Genomic DNA, 6,533 nt, shown 5'->3' with positions numbered 1-6,533 from the left:
ACTCCTCTAATGCTCTTCCAAGGTTAGCCTTGTAAGAAGGAATTTCAAAGTTTACTACCAGTTTCGAAATTGCACAAAGCAAAATATGGCTAGAACATGCCGGAGATAATATGATGAAAAGTGGGACATAGGGTGTAAGCAAAGGTTATATCGATGGAATGGTTCAGTAATGTCGTGGGAGATGTACGGGTTCAGGCAGAATGGTCAGAAAGGGAGAACAACAGTTGGGGGATCCTACAGTTAAGGATCAGTCAGAAGATCAAAACAATCTTTCGACCAGTTCGAGGCAGTCGGACGAAGCAAAGCATGGCAAAGAGAAAACCACCAAGAGTGCCATAACTAACTACCACATTTTAAACTGACAAGATTTTCTTTGATTTGAAACAGGGGCAAAGATGACATTTGTTTCAGGAAGCACCCTGTAAGGAAAGCAAGTACCATGCAGGTTTGATCGCATAAATTCTCAGGACCCTCATGGAAAATGGGACTTAGTTTAAGATCTAAAATAATCATGCGTAGCAGAATTTGGCATAAATACACCCCAAAGGATTATAAGTGGAGCTTCGAAGTTTGCATGTTTGAGATACACTTTGGACATCACCCCAGAGGCCTCGAATTTCAAAGTAATTTGGAGAGACTCTCATAGCCTCTATCTCTCGGGCTGGCCAACAAAGGGGCCAAAAAGAACCCATTTTCGCTTTATTTCCTCTAAAAAAAACCATCTTTTTCCACCTTTTTCTCCTAAGTAGAAACACCATCTTTTTCCACTTTTTCCCCATAAGGACAAATATTCTGACTTCTCTTCCTTCCCAGACTGGTGATTATGATTTTCTGCTTCCTCAACCTTTTCCCCCAAGAAAAAATATCATCTTTATCCACCTTTTCCCCCGATTTAATTGGAAGTTTTCAGGACCCTCCTGAATAATGGGACGTAGCTTTAAGAAATTCCATTAAATAGCAAGATTTAGCGTAACTTCTGCCATAAAGAGGCATAATTTCGCTTTAAAATTGTCACTCTTAAGATAAGAGTTGATTTTAGATTTTCAGGATCCTCCTGGATAATGGAATTTAATTTGAAAATCTCAGGACCCTCCTGGATAATGGGACTTAGCTTTAATTCGAAATATTCATGAGTACAATATCTAGCATAAGCTCTAATTTTTGAAATATAAGTTGGTTTGAATTTTTTATTTTTTAAGACAAGACTCAATTCGAAACTTTAGAACCCTCCTGGAAAATGGGACCTATGTTAAAATCCAAAACAATCATAAGTAGTAAATATAGGACAAGTGCGCACCAAAAGGAATATAAGTTGGCTTCAAAGTTCACATAAGAGTTTTCAGGACCCACCTGAATAATGGGACATAACTTTAAGCATTCCATTAGATAAGTAACTGTTGTTATAAGAGAGTACAGTTTAGCATTGAAATTGTCATTCGTAAGATAAGCTTTAATTCGAAATTTCAGGACCCTCCTGGATAATGGAATGTAGTTTTAAGACTATCTTAGATAACAAGATTCGACGGAAGTCATACATCTAAAAATATAATGTAGCTTTGGAAACTTACTAGAGATTTTCAATACCCTCCTGGATAATGGGATATATCTTGCATATTGTTAGAGATATTTGGTAAAAGGATTCAATTAACATTCACAGATGAGCCCGGTTACAAAATTGGGGCAGAAAATTTTCTTTTGTTGTCTATTTTGCTGAAGTCAGATGCCCGTATGAAGAACAGGGAAGAACAACACGAATATTAAAGATAAAAAGTAGTTCAGGATCAAGTAATCAGGAGCCCACCTGGAGAACAAGGGAAAACAAATCAAGTTTCAAGGAAGATTGGCACAAGTATTGGTAATCAGGCGCCCACCTGGAGGAACGAGGGAGAACAAGTCAAAGAAAGGCAGTTGCAAGAAGAAAATGATTCAAATTTCAGAAATCAGGCATCCACCTGGAGAACAAGGAACAATAGTTAAAGATTTAGCAATCAGGCGTCCACCTGGAGAACAAGGAACAACAGTTAAAGTATCAGCAATCAGGCGTCCACCTGGAGAACAAGGAAAATCAGTCAGGAGCCCACCTGAAGAACAAGGGAATGCAATTCAAGCTTCAGCAATCAGGCGTCTACCTGGAGAACAAGGAGAAAATGTTCAAATCAAGCAATCAGGCATCCACCTGGAGAATAAGGAAAAGCAGTTGAAGATTCAGTAATCAGGCATCCACCTGGAGAACAAGGGACAACAATTAAAGTTTCAGCAATCAGGCGCCCACCTGGAGAGCACGGGAATACAACTCAGGTCAAGCAGTCAGGAGCCCACCTGGAGAACAAGGGAACACAACTCAAGTTTTGGAAGTCAGATGGCCATCTGAAGAACAGGGAAGGACAATACTAATTTTAAAGAATAGAAAGCAGTTCAACTTTTGGTAATCAGGAGCCCACCTAGAAAACAAGGGAGACAATACAATTCAAGGTTCAGCAACAAGGTGCCCGCCTGGAGGAGAGGGAAAGCATCTCAATAATACAATTCAAGTCAGCAACAAAGGAACTTCTGAAGAAAATACAAGTCAACAAGGCAACAACAGTCACAGGACCAAGTTTGAAAATAAATCTTTGTAAAGCATAGATCATAGCTTAGTCTAGCTTCTTCATTTTGACATGGTGTAATAAGGAGGCCAGCAAGCAGTATCAGCAGCAGCAGTAGCGGCAACAATGAAATCACAGTTTCATGGTAGTCCCAGCTACCGAAACTTCCCGAACTACATTGACCTGATTCTTTTATAGCCAAGGATATGTAAAAAAACCTTTGAAGCAGAGGTTCAGTCAAATTCTTTCAAAAATGCTTCCCATGAAGTCTTCAAACGGGCAAAAATCGCTCGTATCCGCTCACTTTATCTTTGCACGAAAATTCTTCGTATTTCCGGACAAAGAGGGGCAGCTGTGAGCACGTGATTATTGCCTCATACGAATTACTCCAAAAGAATTCCCAAAATTAGGTCTTTTCTTTAATTATTTGTTATTTTTAGGAATTATTATGCTATTTTTCTGATTGTTTGCATATGTTTGTGTACATGTTTAATTCATTAAAAATACAAAAATATAGTATCTGCATTTAGGATTTAATTTTATATTTTTTAGATTAATTAAGTGAATTGTTGTTTTACAAAAATGAAAAAATTCACAAAAAATAATGTATTTGTTTAACGTCGAAATTTTGTGATTTTCTTTTTAATTTGGTATTTAATTATGTGTGATAATTATTATTAAGCATTAATTAGTATTTTAATTAATTTGGGTTTTTTATAATTTAATTTATGATTTTAGTTTTAATTTTAAAAAAAAGGGGGAGAAAAGAAAAGGAAAAGAATTTAATAAAGAGAAGGAATTTGGAATTGGGCCAATTCTTCAAGCCCAGACTTTTAGCCCCAATCCCGACCCAAAAATCTGTCCAAACCCGTGTCAAAATCCGGTCCATCCCAGGCTATATCAAACGACGTCATTTGGTATAGTTTGATTAGGACCGTCGATCTCACTTGATCGAACAGTTCCTGACCCCGCCCATGACCCAAGCCCGACCCGTTTACATCAGAGAACAATCCGGTCTCTATTTAAAATGTCGTCGTTCCATTTAGTTAAATGATCCAAGCCGTTGATCTCGTTTGATCGAACGGCCTGGATCCAACTCCACCCCTAGTATATAATTACCCAAATGGACCCCACCCCCCTCAGAACCCCCCATCTCATCACTCATCTTCCTCACCCAAACCCTAGAGACCATCCGCCACCATTCCCCATCGCCTTCCGGTGGCGGCGCCGGCCTCAACCCGCCTGAAAATTACACCATAGAACCCCCTCACTCCCCTCATGCCAAATCCCCACTCCCTTTTCCTCGAATCACCCCATAACTCTTCGAATCTTGGATCGAAGATCGGACCCCGAACCCTAGCCTACCCAACCAGCCCCAAATCGATACCCCAAAACCATCTCACTACCCTCTTTCCAAATCCCCACTTCACGCCCTTCGAATGACAGCAGAACTGTTCGAATCTTAAAAGAACCCTAAAATCCCAAACTCCAAATCGGTTAGATATTTGAAGGTTTGAGGTCGAAATCGACCTTAGTTGTGTGTTCTCAGTCGAGAACACTCGATTAAGGTCTATTCTGGCTTCAAATTCAAAAATTGAAGGTCTAATTCAAGGCGGGGTTCAATCATTTGGAGGTAGGTGTCCTAATTTTAGTTTTTCTAATTCTTTTTTATTATCTTCCTCTACTCCTTTCTTTTATTTTTAGAATGGTTATTTGGTCGGATTCAATTTGTGATTTTGTTAGTTTAGTTTCTATGTCGAACTAAAAATTGTTCGTCGATTTGGTCTGGTTTATTCATGAGCTTCTTTAGCTATTATTCATGTCATCTGAATTCTTGATTTCTTCTGTTAATTATGGCAACCTCTGAGTCCTTCATATTCTAGGTTTAGTCAGAATAATTAGGATTAGTTTAATAATTTTTTTTAAATTCTTGTTTAATTGTGTTGATAAGAATTGATTAGTATAAGTTTAAAGTGGTCACTCAATTGAGAAGCTTCTATAATGTTAGGGATAACAATTCACTACTGAATAATTTAAAGCCATAAGAATTGAGTGGAATCGAATTTTTAAATGTTGAAAGGGCATTCTGTGAATCCTAAGGGCATTTCTCATTGCCTATTTAAGAAAACAGACTCTGAATACGGAAGAGTCAGTCTGGTACTCTGAAAATACTGAAATATACATATAGAGAGATTTAAGTGAAAAATTCTAGAAAATAACAACGGTTGAACTGCTACTGTTTCATTGAATTTTGAGTCATACTCAATTTCTTTCTAATTCCTGAAATTACTTTAACTCACTTGAATGGAAATGGACTGATTTTTTTTGATAATTGAGAGTCTGTTGGTTCAAAGTTTTGCTAAAAGTGCACTATTCCATCAAATTTCATAAGCTGAATCTACTGTTTAACTAATTAAATCTGGGCTAGCTGCTGCTGTCGTAGCTGATCCTTCATTTTTCTATTGTGTTTTGCTTTTCCAGGTATTCATCTCACCTTCCAAAGTATGATAATGAATAAATATGAAGATTGGTTAGTTTAAATAGAGATTTGTACTAATGCAGTTGGTTATTCAATGTTTCTGCACTTTCGGAAGTATTTAGCTTAGCTTGATTTTCTTATATTTCTTTCAGTTTGTTCTGAGTATGGCCTGCTGTAGTAGTATTAGCTTGGTAGTTCATTGTGGAGCATCAAAGGTGCATGAAAAGTCATGTTAAACGCTTGGTAATATTTGAAAGTCGTATGTGTCCATAAAATTGGATAATTAGTCCATTTGACGATCAGTATGTAAGCTAGCTTCTATATTTGTATTGTCGAAAGGAGTATGTTCAAATTTAAGTTATCAATGTGATTAGTATAGAATCCACGTTAGAATGAGTTGGTTTATATTTGGTTTGATCTATTTTCGGCTTAGGATTTATACAGCTAAGGACTTCGTCTCATTTTTATAGCAGCTTGCATGGGGCTAAAGTCCACAGGTGATTAATGATTGGTCAAATGTAGAGATTTCATTTTAAATCACTTACACAATAAGCTTAAAACTTAAACTTACAGAATAATTACTTTGCTGAAATTTTTTAGAGTACTTGTTTTGGATCTTTCAAAAAATGGGAATTGCGGCTTAGATCAATATTGCTAAATTTTGATGTTCCGTGCCATTTTCTTTAGCGTTTCGGCTTAAATTAATATTTCTAGTGAATGGATTCATGAGCTAGTATAATCTTACTGTTGAGTTTATTAATTAGTGGCAAAATGTTGGTTTCTTGTCATATGTATTTGGAATCGCTATTCCAGTTATTATGTCCATTTGATCCCCATGGTTTTGTGTTAAGATTTGAAAGTAGCCTGTGTAAAATTTAAAGAAGTAACCACTGTTTTGTTTTCTTAAGTTGGATAAAGCAGATTTTCTTTCAATTTGCTAAAAGTGGTTTATTAACATGTAATAAGATCATTGATTCCAAGGAAAATACACTCAAATCTTGTGTCCATTTAGTGGAACTCACGTTTGAACCCAATTAATTTTCATAATTCCTTGACGTTTAATAACCTCAAATTTAGGAAAGGAATAATCTTGAACATCCATCGTTTGCTTTGGTTGAGTACAATCTCCAGAATAAATCGAGGTGTGCCGTGCCGAACAAAAATCTCAATTGCATGGCCCTCGTTCTTCTAATTTTGCTTTGATCCTTGGAATTTGAGGCGTGCCATCTAGTGGAATTTCCATGGCCCTCGCAAACTTAAAAAACACGTAGTTGCTTTAGGCGCGTCATTTTAATAACTTACCTTCCTAAACTCGGGTGCGCATTTATGTGACCCAAATCCAAATCTCAATAATGTTAGATAAAATGTGTTGTGGACTGCGGGTGCATTTATGTGACATGGTTCAAGACGTGTTTTATGTGACGTTGAATCTTCCTAAAAATATTTAAATAAAAGCGGTTTCAAAGTTA

This window comes from Nicotiana sylvestris, chromosome 4, assembly GCF_000393655.2.
Source record: "Nicotiana sylvestris chromosome 4, ASM39365v2, whole genome shotgun sequence".
Lineage (NCBI taxonomy): Eukaryota > Viridiplantae > Streptophyta > Magnoliopsida > Solanales > Solanaceae > Nicotiana > Nicotiana sylvestris.
Note: the sequence above shows the minus strand (reverse complement) of the source record.